This window comes from Dipodomys spectabilis, unplaced genomic scaffold, assembly GCF_019054845.1.
Source record: "Dipodomys spectabilis isolate Male_0828 unplaced genomic scaffold, ASM1905484v1 ptg000001l, whole genome shotgun sequence".
Classification (NCBI taxonomy): domain Eukaryota; kingdom Metazoa; phylum Chordata; class Mammalia; order Rodentia; family Heteromyidae; genus Dipodomys; species Dipodomys spectabilis.
The window spans coordinates 30,436,530-30,451,871 of record NW_024870678.1 but is presented as its reverse complement, the minus strand read 5'-3'; positions in this window follow the sequence as shown (position 1 = coordinate 30,451,871).

Genomic DNA, 15,342 nt, shown 5'->3' with positions numbered 1-15,342 from the left:
GAAGTGTTCAGGGATTATTTGGGGGCTGGTGTTTCAGTACTCATGAAAGTAATACATGCAGAGTGCTGACACCAGTAGTAAAGGAAAAATTATATAAGTGATTATATCATACCAGAGGTAAGCATTGCTAGCATCCAACCAGTTCACGTCTTATAGATTTAGACTATAAAGATACTGTATAGAGGAGTTACAGTTACATGAGTAAAGCAATGAGTACATTACCTATCGTAAAGCCTTTTTAAACCTCAGCTATATCAATGAGTATTATAGAAATGGAAGAATACTAAGAGATTTACCTTGTATTTGTCACACACACACACAGACATAGACACACACACACACACACACACACACACACACAAATTTAACTGGACTTTTTTTTCCTAATAAATTTCTTCAAGATAAATGCCAAGTTTTGTGGGTTTTGAAGAATTTTATTTTTAATTTCACATATTTATGTCATTATCAAGTAACTCATTCTAGACCAAGAACATTCTCCCATTCTCATGCTTCTTGTGCTACGAAATTTTCCCACTCTGGGACAGACAGGATGGTTATAACACAGGTGAGGAGTTTTTCATTCTGGTGTAGATGGTCCCTGCCTAGAACTACCTGTAACTTTCTGAACCCTCTGGTCAAGTAGTTACACAGACAATTTAATATGCTGCCTGAGGCATATTACAGTTTGCTAAGTATATGGACGGTGTGTGTCAGCTCTTTCCACTAAATAGTAATGTTGTACTTTGTCTCTCCAAATGATTGGCTGCTACAATGACAACTGATTAGAGAAAAAACAAAGCAGCTTTCCTTCGATGGATCCCTAATAGGTTTTAAATAATAAAAATTGGAATGTGGCAGGCTCAAAAACCATAGCAATTATATTCCCCTTGTTTAGAATGGAATCCAAATTCCCACATTAATTCCATGCTGTAGGTTTAAATCTTAGTTCACTGAGGCTTACTGATTAGATCAGATACATCTTGTAGTATTTCTTTCAATATCTAGCTAACTATGGTACTGGCTTGAGCAACAATTTCCTCCAGAGCCCTGATGCAACATCTGGAGAAACAGCTGCTCTGCTTCCTATTGGAGAAATATTCACGGAATGAAATGCCTGTGTTTAAATCCAGATATGGATTTTATACATCCTGTTTCCACTTAATGAAAGGGCATGTTACTTTAAGAAATCATTAAGTATTTTAATATGTAGTTATATTTTCATTTTGCATAACAAGATTTCCTCAGATGTGAATATTGCCCTGCTCCCAACCCAATGCCACAAGCCTGGAGCAAATGAGTTTTCTAACTTCTGCGAAGATCATGTCTCAGCTGCACACCATGGTCGTCACAAATCACACACTCCACACTCCACACAAGGAGGTTCTGAAAGCCTCAAATCCCTGAGCTCTGACCACAGCACTGGGCAAATCAGACGCCCACCCACACCTCAGGGCTCTGAACCTTAGGCATTCTGACATGTGTTTCCACAGATTTCCTTTTTTGAACTTAGACCCTTAACCAGCTTCTGGTGGCTCATGACTATAACGTTAGCTACTACTCAGGAGGCTGAGATCTGAGAGTCATGCTTTGAAGCCAGCCTGGGCAGGGAAATCCATGCCACTCTTAACTCCAATTAACCACCAAGAAGCTGAAGTGGAGCTGTGGCTCAAGTGGTAGAGCACCAGCCTTGAGCAAAAATAGCCAAGGGACAGTGCTCAGACCCCTGAGTTCAAGCCCCAGTGCCAGCACCCTACACACACACACACCAAGTTTTCTTGTCTTCCCTAAGCAAGTGACTCTTTAACAGCAGACGACAAAACACCAACACAATTCTTGCATTTCCTCTCTGCCTTTAATTTAGTCAAGAACTGAAGTCCCGGAAGTTCCTCTGCATTGCAGATCCTCCCCCCAGCCACGGCTGCAGCCGCAGCCAGACTGGCCAATTTCTGACTCCCACGTTCACCACACACTTGACACACCCTCCAACTGAGTGATGCCCTCTGTCTAAGGCCGGCATGACTTCGGCCCATCTTTCCTCTAGCCCCCAACTCTCCTCCTTCTCAGCGTTGTTCATGGATGCTGTGTCACTTTCCTGCCTTCTTGCAGCCCCGGCCACCACTCCCAGCACGTCGACAAACTCAACTCAATCTCTGGCTGTCTTTGGTAGCTTCAACCTCTTGGTTTTCATCCTCTTAACCTGTCTCACAGCAGCTGGTCCTCCATCTGCCGTGTAAGTGCTCTGGTCACAGCTATGTTCCAGCTCTGCTTTATCCTATGTTCCTCTGCTTTATCTACACACTGACTCTACACCGTAATATCATTTCCTGGGTGAGGCGGCTGGTTTGTCTGTTTGTGAGCCAGGATTTTGTTATGTTGCTCAGGCTGGCTTCAAATTCACAGTCCTTCGGCCTCTACTGACGAGATTACAGGCATGCACTACCACACCAGTCTATTTCTGTGGGTTTACTTAACACGTTGGTTGTTTTCATTGTAGGGTCTTGCTTTATATGTAGGCTGCCATCTTCCTATTTGTGCTTCCTTGTGTGGCTGGGATGGCAGGCATATGCTACCATAATCTTCTATGATTGCACTGCATCTGGGATAAAAACAAACAAACAAATACACACCACTGCTTCTAGCCACTGTGCTTCCTCCAATAGCTCAGATAACAACTTCATGTCCTTGCCCTGCATGTCTACTCACTGGCAAAGATGCAGTCTCCTCCATGTTTTATGCTTTGGCTAGCCTTAAACCACAATCCCAGGACCAGTGCCACCCAAACAGGCTTGAGCCACGGCATTCAGTTCAGAATCGGACTTTTTTTTTCATGAATCTTTAACCACTGAAACTAAAGTGAACTAAAATTTAAGCAGTTGCCTTCTCGGCCACAACCAGCCACACTCAGTAGCCACAGGTGGCCCGTGGCTGCCATAGTACACCACGCAGAAGACAGGAAGTGAGAAGAATGAGAAATGAGAAGAATGGCAAGCAGAACAAAGAAAGGCAGATATAAAGAGAGAAGCAAAGGATGGTGGTGGTATTCAAGGAAAGAGCTGAACCTTCCTTCAGGAAATCCAGAGGGGAAAGTACACCCCTGAAAAGGTACGGCCCCTGTACTCAGGTGAACTAGAATGAGACTACCTTTGGTATTGGCAGTCTTTAGTTCTTTTTAGATTATGCCACATTTCCTCCTGGAAGACCTTGGCATTGGTCCTGAGTGCCCATTCTGGAATCTGACAAGCCAATGTAGTTAAGATGGTAGTTTATGCATGATTTGCAATTTAGTGCCTTAAGCATTTCTTATAATAACCAGGTTCTGATATCATGAGAAGAAGAGAAAGAAGTAGCTGGCACCTAATTTTTCATCCCTATATTTCTCAAGAAATAACTGTATAAGGACAGACACAAGGGCTAATTTTCCCTAGCATGCACAACAGAACCTAGCACATGATAAGGATTCCGTTCATACTTTGCTTATGAAATGTTGGGGCCATGAATTTCATCACTCATAAATTGCAAGACGGCTTAAAAGTATGCAGCCCATAAAATAATAACATTTGCCTTCTGGTATATCAATTAAGAAGCTGAAGTCTACTTTCAGATACAACGTCTTCTTTCTGGACACCCTATCCAGGGCCACTGGCCAGTCTCCTCCTCCATACAACATTCCCCAGGCCCAGCACATTGCATCCCTCCTCCAAGAATTGTTCCTTCCTTCGCTCTGCCTTTCTTATCCGTCTTTGCTGTACCCACACAAGCTAAGCTTTGTAAACGTGTTTCCACTTGTCTTCTTCGTGTGGCACAGTAAGAAGCTTTGCCTTGTTTCTCAAATTGCATTTAGCAGATCTATTGTTTTGATAGATTGGACCTTTGTAATCCTTATCTTGGCACTAGAGAATAGCTTTGATCAGCTTATTCTTTTCCAGTGACTAGTTGAGTTTACACTATGGTTTCTGTTATGCGTACACTAAAACACTAGCTTTATATACATAGTCAGTTGCTGCTTTAAAAAAAAAAAACCTTCCATCACTAAAATCACATACACTTGGCTATTTTCTTTACTGGAAAAGGCTACTTTGGTTTATATGAATGTTGTCTCTGGGAGTTTTCAGTGTAAGTATTGACTTAATTTTTCATTCAAAAATCATTTCTTTTGCCAAACCTCTCCTTACACCTCTCAAGCCAGGAAATATGCCAAGATTTTTAGAAAGTATGCTTACTTATTCTTCAAATGCACTTGGAAGAAGATTAAAGTACAGAAAAATAAAAGCATATGAATATGGCTGAGAGACATATTCAATTCATTTGCTTGTCAGTTCTAAGCAGTAAAAAGAGCAAGAAAGGAAAGGAGGGATGGGGAGGGCAAGGAGGCAGCCATTAGTGGGGAGGCTAAAAAAGTTGAGGCAGCGATTTCAGTGTTCTCAAGATTACACCTTTCTTGTTACTTACCTTCTTATTAAACAAGTAATTAATATCAATTTTACCTTCCATTTGGTTAGGGCAATAACATAATTTTCCCGAGAATTACTAGAAGCCATAATTTGTTAGGCAAACAGCAGCATGGGTATTGATACACAAGAGTTCAGAGGATGTTAGTTTGCCTCATTCAAAGGTCCAGGAAAAATATACCTGACCATCTAAGCAAAAGCTCCTTTAATTTAGTCATTGTAGAGAGCAATCACAGGTACTGAGGCATCCTGGAGATTGGTATGATGCTGCCAGCTGAGTTTTATAATTTAAAAAGGAGAGAGAGAGAGAGAGAGGAAGGAAAGAAGGAAGGAAGGAAGGAAGGAAGGAAAGAAGGAAGGAAGGAAGGAAGGAAGGAAGGAAGGAAGGAAGGAAGGAAGGAAGGAAGGAAGGAAAAAGAAAGCCAAATGCTAGTGTCTCATGCTTGTAATTTTAGCTACTCAAAACTCTGAAATCTGGAAGATGTTAGTTCAAAGCCAGCTGGGCAAAAGAGTCTATGAGAACTCCATCTCCAAATAACCTGCAAATTGCTTGACTAGAGCATGGTTCAAGTGGTAGAGCACTACCCTAGTAAACCAGCCATGTGGGAACATTAGGCCCTGTCAAGAGAAAAAGAGAGATATATAGATAGAACATTAATAACTTAGAGTGAGAATCAGATTGTGCAATGGAACGCTATGTTTATTTGGGTTTAAGAATTTCAAAAAGTTCACTTTTTCTCTCAGAATCTCTATGGCAATTTCAAAAGACAATTTAGCAATCCTTAGGAAACAGAGAAGAAAAGCAGTTAAAAACCAATATAGATCAGTAATAACAATTGTTTCCTTGAGTTCTTAGGAGAATTAAATGGAATTTGTATACAGCTTTCTCTGATGACTGAAAGCACTTTGTTTTTTTGTTTTTATGCTTTTCTACTTCCACCTCTTTTTGCTTTTGAAGGCTACTACACTCACAGTGTCCTGATCCCCACGCTCACACTATTTGCAATATACCACACATGCCCTGGTTACAAGGAATAAAATCCTAAATGTTCTAAATAGTAACCTTTGAGTTGCCACTTAGAATTGTAGTGAAAATACACAGTATTTCTTACCCTGAGCAGCAGTGAGCCCAAAGTTCTTGCTTGAAATTGTGAGCAGGTATTTTGGTAGCAAAAAGAGTTTCCCTATAATTGGACAGCATTATTTAAAACAAAAGTACCCAAGTAAAAATATATATTATTGTTCCATGGGGGAAGGTGCTAAATTTTATAAAGGAATATTTAAGTCATTGTTTAAAGACTTCCATGCACCAGGGGTCTCCATAAAATATAGAATAATGGCAGTAAGCCAAACATAACCAATATGGATTATAAGTCTGTGGGGGTAAATCATGCTGGAGACACGCTGGAGAATATTAGCACAGGGTCAACTCAAAAAAAAAAAAAACAACAACAACAAAAAAGCAAATAAATTCTTCTACTGAGTCTAGAGGAGGCAGTTACAGGCACAGTAACTAATGAATTGTCATTGACAAAGCCGAAGGGCAATAGCTCAAATGAAGTGAACACTCAGAAATTCCTCGTACTTGACAGACAGGCATAGTCCAGGGATTTGAATGCACAAACTTCCGCATTGAAACCTATGAAACCAGGGTGGAGGACAACAGGTAGAGAACTACAGTCGATTTTGATTAACAGATGGATGCTACCAGATAGAAATATGGCTGCCATGCCTGTGACACAAACACTAAGCCCCAAATCCATGACATTTTAGCCAACAAAGCACTGCCTGGCCATTGGAGAAAAGATGGGCATTGGATGCGTGATCATCTTCAGAGAGGTTCCAGCATAAAATTTCAGAAGCGTCTGGATGGAACCGAGAGGTGCGGGCTCCATGAACGACACAGCCACAGGCCACAGGACTGTGAGGCCAGCAGAGCCACAGATGGGAAAGTAGGGAGTTGGAGACACTGGTAACTAGTGTCGGAATATCTGGCTGGATTCTGTTTACAGCCCCGAGGACTTTGTGGAAGGCAGAGCTTAGGAGTGGTGTTCTAGGATCCCTGCTGGAAGAAATCTCAAAGCAGAAAAATACCCAAGGGTTGAAGCAGCCACACAGATTCCTGACCAGGACAAAGCTCATAAGGGTGGCAGACACAGGGCTGCCCTGGAGTCCCCAGACTGGAAGGCCCGGAGTGTTCGAAGCCAGCCTGAGCACGGCATAGGCACTTGAACCCACTCAGGCAGAGGACCTATGGTGCAAAGCCATAAGGGTTGGGTCACCTGGAATTTTAAGAGCCCAACCTTGGCCCCAGTGTGTCCAGACAGCCGGACATGGAGTCTAGAAAACGTATTCTGGAGCTTTGAGAGTCAATGCTTGTTCACGGGGTTCTGGCCTTCCTTGGGGCCTGCTACTCAATCCTTTGTCCCACTGTTCCTTTTTGGGATAAAAGCATCAGTCCTCTCCCTGCCCCACATTTTATTTTGGAAGCACGGAACCCCTTTGACAGACATCACAGGTTCACAGCTGAACATCAACTGGCCTCAGGATTCAACCTGTCTCTGAGTGTCACCCAAATCTGAATAAGATGATAAATGACACTCTCAACTTGTAATTTTCCAGTTATTGGGCATTGGGAACTACTGGGAGGGAATGACATGTATTTCTGCAGGTAAAAAAGAAATGAATTTTGAGGTGCCAAGTGAGGATGTTACGATTTTAAATACGGCTCCTCCAAAACTAGGATAGGGCTCTTTCAAGAAGTGACAAGTTCAAGAGCTTGCCTTCCTTATGCATTTTAGGGCCCTTTAAAAGAGGCTTCAGCCCTGCACCTGCTCTCTTGCTCCTCTGCTTTCGGTTCGGTAAGGTCAGAGTGATCTCAGCATCCATCTGTACAAATCCCTCGTCAGACAATCAAAACAGCTAGGATGCTGATCCTGGACTTCCAGATGGTAGAGCTAAAATTAAAACAACGTCTGTTCTCTATAAATTACTCTGTCTCAGGTATTCTATCACAGTAATACAAGACGGGTTAAGACACGATCTTCAACAGGTCCCTTCAGCCTTCCAACACCTTTTGAAAACGTATAGATCTGCTGTTTTACATATTTGATTCTTGTGTTAAATGAAGCTCCCATACATGATACTGTTGAGACTGAAGTTCCAGCTTTTCTTGGCTTACTGGATCTGTGGCCTTGGGGAAATTACCAAAACCACATCTGTACCTCACATTTCTTATCTGTAAAAAAAGGGGGATAAACTGTAGGAGAAATTGCATAGGGCTGTTATGAAAATCACATAGGAAAGTATGTGGAAAGTGATGTGAATTGTCCTGGCATCTATTAAATGTCCTATTATGTGCTGGAAACTTTATTTTGTAATGCCATTCTGGAACTGATTCATGATGTAAGCTTTTTTTCTAACACGATCTTGAAAGCAATGTCATTGTAAGTCACAAACTGTTCCTTTATGTCCCCACCCCTGAACTCTCTACCCAACAATACAAGTCCTGGTGACACATGCCTACAATCCTAGCTACTCAGAAGGCTGAAATCTAAGAATCAGGGATCAAAGACAACCTGGATAGGAAAGGCCATGGGACTCATCTCCAAATAACTACTCTTGCCTCCAAAAGAAACAGAAAAACTAGAAATGGAGATGTGGCTCAAGTGGCAGAGTGCCAGCCTTGAGCTAAAAAAGCTCAGGGACAGTGCCTAGGTCCTGAGTTCAAGCTCTAGTAATGGTGCGCGCATGCATTTATCTGCACACACCGGCAAACACATATACACACACGTGCATGCACAAAAGACTTGTGTTCCTCCAACATAAGGCCCTCTCTCAGCTTGTGTGTTAGAGGTTATTCACATGACTTTGCAGATGACAGAACATACTAGAAAGGATTGTAGGGGCTGAGAAGGTGGCTCAGTGGTAGAGTGCTTGTCTTGCATGGGTTCGATTTCTCAGCACCGCATAAGCAGAAGCCAGAAGTGGTGCTGTGGCTCAAGTGGTAGAATGCTAGCCTTGAGCTGAAGAGCTGAGGGACAGCACCCAGGCCCAGAGATCAGGCCCCACACTGACAAAAAAAAAAAAAAAAAAAAGGAAGAAAGAAAGGATTGTATATAATCAAAGGGGAGCTGGGATTTCTATCCAGGTTTTTGTGACTTGAAGCTTTCCTTGCGTGGCATTCATGCATATCATATCAGAGGAAGACAGACAAGCCATGTGGTCCCGGCTAAGCAGCCAGGTGCTGTGGGTCAAGCAGCTGTTTCATGGGCCTCAAACTGAAGTCCACACAACCCTGGACCATTCCTAACTCCTCTTCTCTTTTTTCTTGTGGTAAAAGGCAAAAGTAACTAGCAAGGAAGAAAAGTTAAGTATTTCCAGAGACAAAATCATGAGTCACAAGTGTACATCAAATATATCTGAAAGAGAAGGTGAAAATAACTGTTTTACAACAACAATTAAAAAAAGATAGCATTTGTGTAGAACAGATCATCAGAACATCTTTGTATTTCGTCTGGCAGCATACCATATGCTAACACGTATGGGATAAGTTCATTAACCATAGTTTGATTAGCTTTAATTGCAGGGATAGGTGGATAGTTATTAGTTTTAATTGCGGGAATAGATGACATTCCTCTCACAATTCAGAGGAGGAAAACATGATGAAAAGAAAATCTTAATTCAAACACAGTATCATTTTCCCATTTGCATGTGCCTTCACAAATTGCTGTGCCAAGTATATTTCTGCACAAGTTAATCTTCATGTGTGTACGCAATTGTACCAGACAACTGATTTGCATTACTTTATCCCAAAGAAATCAGCAAAGTCCTGAGAAACAACAGAACCACACCCCAAGATTAACTTCTGATCAGAGGAAACCTGACTTTCCAGATTTGAGAATGACAGAGATGCTGACCTTTCAAACACAACAGATCATGAGATACTCCCAAGTGTCCTTGAAAGTTAGAAATGCCTTGTGGAACCAACCTGTACATCTTCATAGTACACTCTCTGCAGGCATGAAAATTCACTTAGCCCACTCATTCATTCTGTCATCCATTCATGAATTCATTCATTCAACAATATGGCTGAGTAGCAACAAGGTGCCAAGCGACACACTTGCACTAAGGACATGCATTCACAGCTTGATAGAGGTCATCCAAAACTCCACACCACACCACATCCATCAGTGATTTTTGTCTTAAAGAACATGAGGTCATTCATAGATGCCATCTGTTCCTCCAACCTCTCACAGAGCGTGTTTGGGAATGCTGTCCCTGAACACTTTTACCGACAGGAGATAGGAGGTGGAAGAGGACAATGGCTTAGACAGATCGACTCACCGGGGTGACCGAGATTGGACTCAGGGCTTCTTGATTTATAGGTAAACCTTTTAAAATAAATTCAGAGGTCTATTCTTCACTCAGAATGGTTATTTGTACAAAGGCCGTTGTGTAGATGAACTTCCAAAACGAAGCTGAAGATTAACTTCCAAAATTCACTGACCAGGCTGAAGGTAACATAAAGGAATGTGCACTGAATAGACACAGCTCACATCGTTGTTCACTGCTCATACAAGTAACAGATGAGACTCCACTGACCTCCTGTTACTGGGATCCAGCAATATGTTAACGTGAAGGAGGCTGGCCAGAAAAGTGTCCATAATTACATGAATGCACTCAATCCTCAGGACAATTCTCAGAGAGGCCCCAAAGTGAAGCTTTCATTTAAAATTGTTCAAAATTCCTTTTAAATAAAAAAAATCACCTCAGTAGGGCAGCAGATGCTCTGGAATGAGACTAGAAGTATTCATGACCCAGAGATTCAGATGAAAGGCTGCCTTCGGTGAAATGATTTCATTAATGACATAAGCCAAGGGTCCTTCCTCTTTCCTGCCTGCTTTGCTTTTTTCTGGTAATAGAAATTGAGCCCAGGGACTCTCAGATGCTAGGCAGGTACTGTACCATGTAAGCCACACCCCCAAGTCCTCTTGCTTGAATTTGTATCTGAGATAGAGTTTTACTCATCTTTCCTGGGCTGTCCTTGAACACATGATTTTCCTGCCTCCACCTCCTGATTATAGACATATGCCACCATGTCCATCTTATTCTTTACCAAAAGCTTACCAGTGAGCTTTACTAAATATATGTACTTCCCAATGTAAAAGTAAACTTCATTTTTCCCGCCAGTATTGTGAATGTTTCTAAATATGCTCATGAGGGTCAGAAGCACGAGGAGCTAAAAGACAATGTGCTGGCCGTCCTGGTGGGTAAAGCTTTGGTTTTGGGATATAACGACCAAGGCCATGCGTTGAAAACATGAAACTAAGTTCAAACTAAATTCAATCTAGAAAGATGGAAAAGGCCATGGAAACCTTTTAGGTATATATTCTAGGATTTGCATCAGACAAAGCCAGGAGTAGAGGACGTAGGAGAAGTGTAATCACCAGTCAACAGCCTGGGTTGTCACCAGGGGCTGCTCAGATCATGACTCCTTACTGACTTAACTATACAATTTCTGAAGCTGACTAGGTCATCCTTAACGATCTTCCCATGTGAAATTTCAAATTCTACATATTACTCTTCGCCTATATCTGACAGCTTTTTCACTTTAAATTCTCCCTCAGGGTAGGCAAACACAGTCATAATGTTTCATGGACATAGGTAATGATAGAACCAGATAACTTGAAGAGATGGTTGGGGTTCGGAGAGATGGGGAGAACAATGTAAGGGCTGTCATAGATGAAGATGCTTAGGAAAAAAAGTCAAATCAAGTAAGTCAGATCGACTGAGACTAATATTGCATGTTTTCCCTCCTATGTGGAAGCTGGAATTAGCCTATAACCTGTAAGTTAACACACTGGGTGATACACAAGAGGTTACAAATGTTATTCACTGACACATGGTAGATTCAAGGAATAACTCCAATATTGCAATTCCTTAGAAAGGCTAAGTCAAAGCTCAACAAAATAAGTACCAGGAAATGAGTACTTGCAGAGGTGTGGTTGGAGATAAGGGGAGAGCAGGAGACAAATGAAGAAATCAGGGAGAATGCAGTCAAGAATTCAATGTATTTACTACAGAATTGAGAAAAATGAAGAACGCAGTAGGTTGGGAGGGATGGGTGAGAATGTGGAAAGGGGTAAAATTGATCAAGACACACTGTATTCATAAACTGCTTTGTTGAATGGCAACTCCTTTGTACAATTACTTAAAGATAACAAAAATAACAAAAAGATGCATTATACTCATAAGCTGACATACTGAAACCCCTCTGTACAACTACTTAATTGTTTTTAATCATTAACTTTCCTCTTATATTATATTCAGTGGTAATCAAAACAGTCATTCATAATCATCATGACATTTAGCTATAACTCCCAAAAATCTGTCACAAAACTTATTCAAATTAATGTTTGGGAACTAGCCACTGAGCTAAACAAGTACAAAAGCAATTCTATTTGTCCAAAGTTCCGAAGCCAGAGAGGAGGTATGCTGGGACTTGAACCCAGGACTCTGCATCTAATGACCCCTGAGATACTGCTTTTCCATCGCTGAATCCTAAGCATTTTCGGTAATGGAGATGCATGTTGAGAAACTCCACGCAGGACCCCTTCTACCAGTTCATGCACCCCACCACTCCACCCCCACCCTACAACTGCCCAAAATCTCACAAGAGGAAGCCACACAACTCCTAGGTAACAAGTACAACAACCCTTTCAGCGCATGCACAGAATGATCCGGGCTGCCTTTGCATGCAATGTAGGAGACTTGGTTGGAACTCCGATTTCCCATGCTGACTGTAATGCTATTATGCTATAAACACTTATCTATTGTCAATTTAGACAGCGCACCAACGATTGCATTCATCAAAATGGGAACAATTTACAAAAGAGGCCAAGGCAGGGCTGCAGTGAAAGCCGTAACATTTATTGAAGGGTGGACAGATGTTGGAGAATCGCAGTGCTGCATGGGCATACATGACATGGTTCATGAGGATGTCTCAATTAGGCTTTTCATGGTCTTCGTGCACAATCCCTTTTTAGAAAAGATAACTAAAAGGAAAGAACAAAGGTGTCAATTTGCAATTACCTTTACAACATGAAGGCTAGCTTTCAATTAAGGCGAATCAGTTTGGCTACTTATATAAAATACAGGTTGATTTCTCAGATTCCTGCAAAGATGAACAGAGAAAAACTTTCCATGTTGTAATAAATCAGTGTTTCAGAACATGGCCAAGAAACCAGGCTACCACTGCAGTCGACAATATCACTGAACCCTGGATCAACACAATATTTCATTTTGGAATAAGGGAAAGTTGATCTAATCAAGGGCATGATACAGAATTTATCTACACAAATGATTAAGATGCTTTTCATCTTAAGCATTTAGAAGCTGATCTATTTTTTTGGTTCAATGGGAGAAATTTTGACAACATTGTGTTAAAAAAAAACAAACACTGAGCTCTTATTGTGAAATTTAACCTTACTGTCGTCTAAAATCTATCATTGATAGCAACAACAACAAAAAAAAAGTTTCCAGATCTTAAAGAAGTGTAAAATATTTCAATAAGTAAAAACAGAGTTAGTTATGCCGCTTATTTTTCTAAACTAGTTGTCATTATTTATCTCCATTTGCTTTTTATGGACGTATCAAAAATAATGACTAATGAATGATTACAGACTAGAATGTTATTTGATTTTGTCTCACTCGAGATTTAAAATGGAAACAACCATATAAAACAGATAATTTTTAGATCAAAAACCTAACAGTGTAAAATACCTGATATAGAAAATATTGACAGGTAACAGTAAAATTAAAAATTCTATAACAGAAAGCCAAGTTTGCTTTGCTCTGCACAACTTGTTGGATTTAATAGAGCATTGTTGTGTGTGTATGGGTGGGTGTGTGCGCACGTGTGCATGTATATGTGTGTGGTTTTATTCTAAGTCATCAGCTGATCACTTTTAAGACCGTCTTGGCCTGAAGATGAAGTTCAAGGGAGAGTGCATTGGATTCAATCTCCAGTACCACCACCACCACCACACACACACACACACATCAGTTTCTAGCCATTTGTTTGGAATTGAGAATGGACACTTCTGTTTCTATGTCCCTGGCTTCTCCACCTCAAAGTTGACACACCGTCCATCAGCCTGAATACAAGTTTATAAAAGTGAATTAAATATTACATGAAAGAATCTGCATAAGTCCAACATATTGTCTAGAACTTTATTTTCTTTACTGTCTCTTTGTTTTCTCTTTAACCATGAAAGGGACCTAGGTACAACTTTCAGACACTTTACAGAGAGATTCAGGCGTGCCCATCTCAATTCTCCCACTGCTGGTTCTCCCACTGCCACTACTGCCGGTTTCTCTGTTCAAAGGAAAGAGTCGGCGATTCGCCATCATCTGCTTCATGTCCTGGCTGGATTCATGCCAGATGCAGTAAGGATGGAACGCTATTTATATGCCTACTGTGTAAATCACAGTCTGAACTCCAAGCAAAATGCCCATCTGCAGCTCACTCGTTTTATACCCTCAAATTTGTAAACCTGAAGCTCTTATGAAAATAAGAATGGGAACAAAACACGTTCATGTGTGTCTAGGGAACTGTTTTCCCAGATCTGAAGAGCGTTAGCCTTGAAGCAAATGACCATCAGTGTTTTATTTTTCTTTAATCATATTCTTTGCATTTAAATCCCTATACATTTACCAAACTACTATGAGTAGACGAAGAAGCCATCTTAAAAGAAAGCAAAAAGGTCAAAGTCTGTGGATGATAGTAGGATAGGTCAATAGATGCTTGAGTTTCCTAGTTCATTTTAATGTAATCTTGTCCATGTAAGAGGCAAAGTAACTGGATGTTGAGAACGGGAGGCAGGGAGGTAAAGAGCATCTACTAAAGCCAGGCCTGGGCCATGAACTGGGAGTGTGTGTAAGCTGTAGATGTAGCTTAAGCCCTTCAGAGCTGTAGAATGTCCTCATTTCCCCTACATTATGGACAGGGGAGCAGATGCTTTTATATAGTTCCTAATTGTTTGAGATCATTCCCCAAGCTGTACTTTAAAACTTCTAACAGATTCACCATCGGAAAGCACTGTTGGGATAATTCTAGAATTTGAGTTAAGCTCTGAGTAACTTCAAAAAAAAAAACTCTAAACTTATTGCTGTTTCTTTTTTAATACCATGGTACTTTAAATTTCTTGGGATTAAGAAACACTTTGCGTTCTCAGAAATACTATACACTCAGGGTTTTTTCCTTTCCATTAGTAAGGATGGAGCCCTTAAAATTGAGAGGAGAAATAGTTCCCTCATTTTTTCCCCTTTCTTTTACTATTCTTTTTTCTTTTTCTTTTCTGAGACAGATTCTTGCTAAAGAGCCAGGCTGGTCTCTTTGGCCTCATGAGTGCAGAGATTCTAGACAGGTACCATCATGCTCAGCTAACAAATATATGAACAAAAATATTCTACATGAATAAAATATTCTACATGAATATAATTTCTCCTTGACTCTATCCCCCAAAGGTTAGAGTGAATTGAAGAAAACTTTTTTACTGTCCTCCGAATTCCTAAATGTTATGAAATAAAAGTATCTAATTAATCACCTGACATCCTAGGAAATACAATCAAGACTAGGAAACTCAAAGTTTCAGTCTTCAAAAAATATTTGCTCCTTTGTTAACTGCTACTGCCTTTACATTCAAATTTCAGATAAAAGGAAAAAAAACAGAAAAGCTTGCTCCTCTTAAGCATAAATATCTCTAGACGTAATTCATGCTCAGAAGAATTCTTTCCTCAATCTTATCTCATCTTCTTTTAATAAGAAGAAATTAATGGTCTTTTTGCAATGCTTTTCTGCCTAAACCTTTCTTCTTCTAGCTTTAACTGG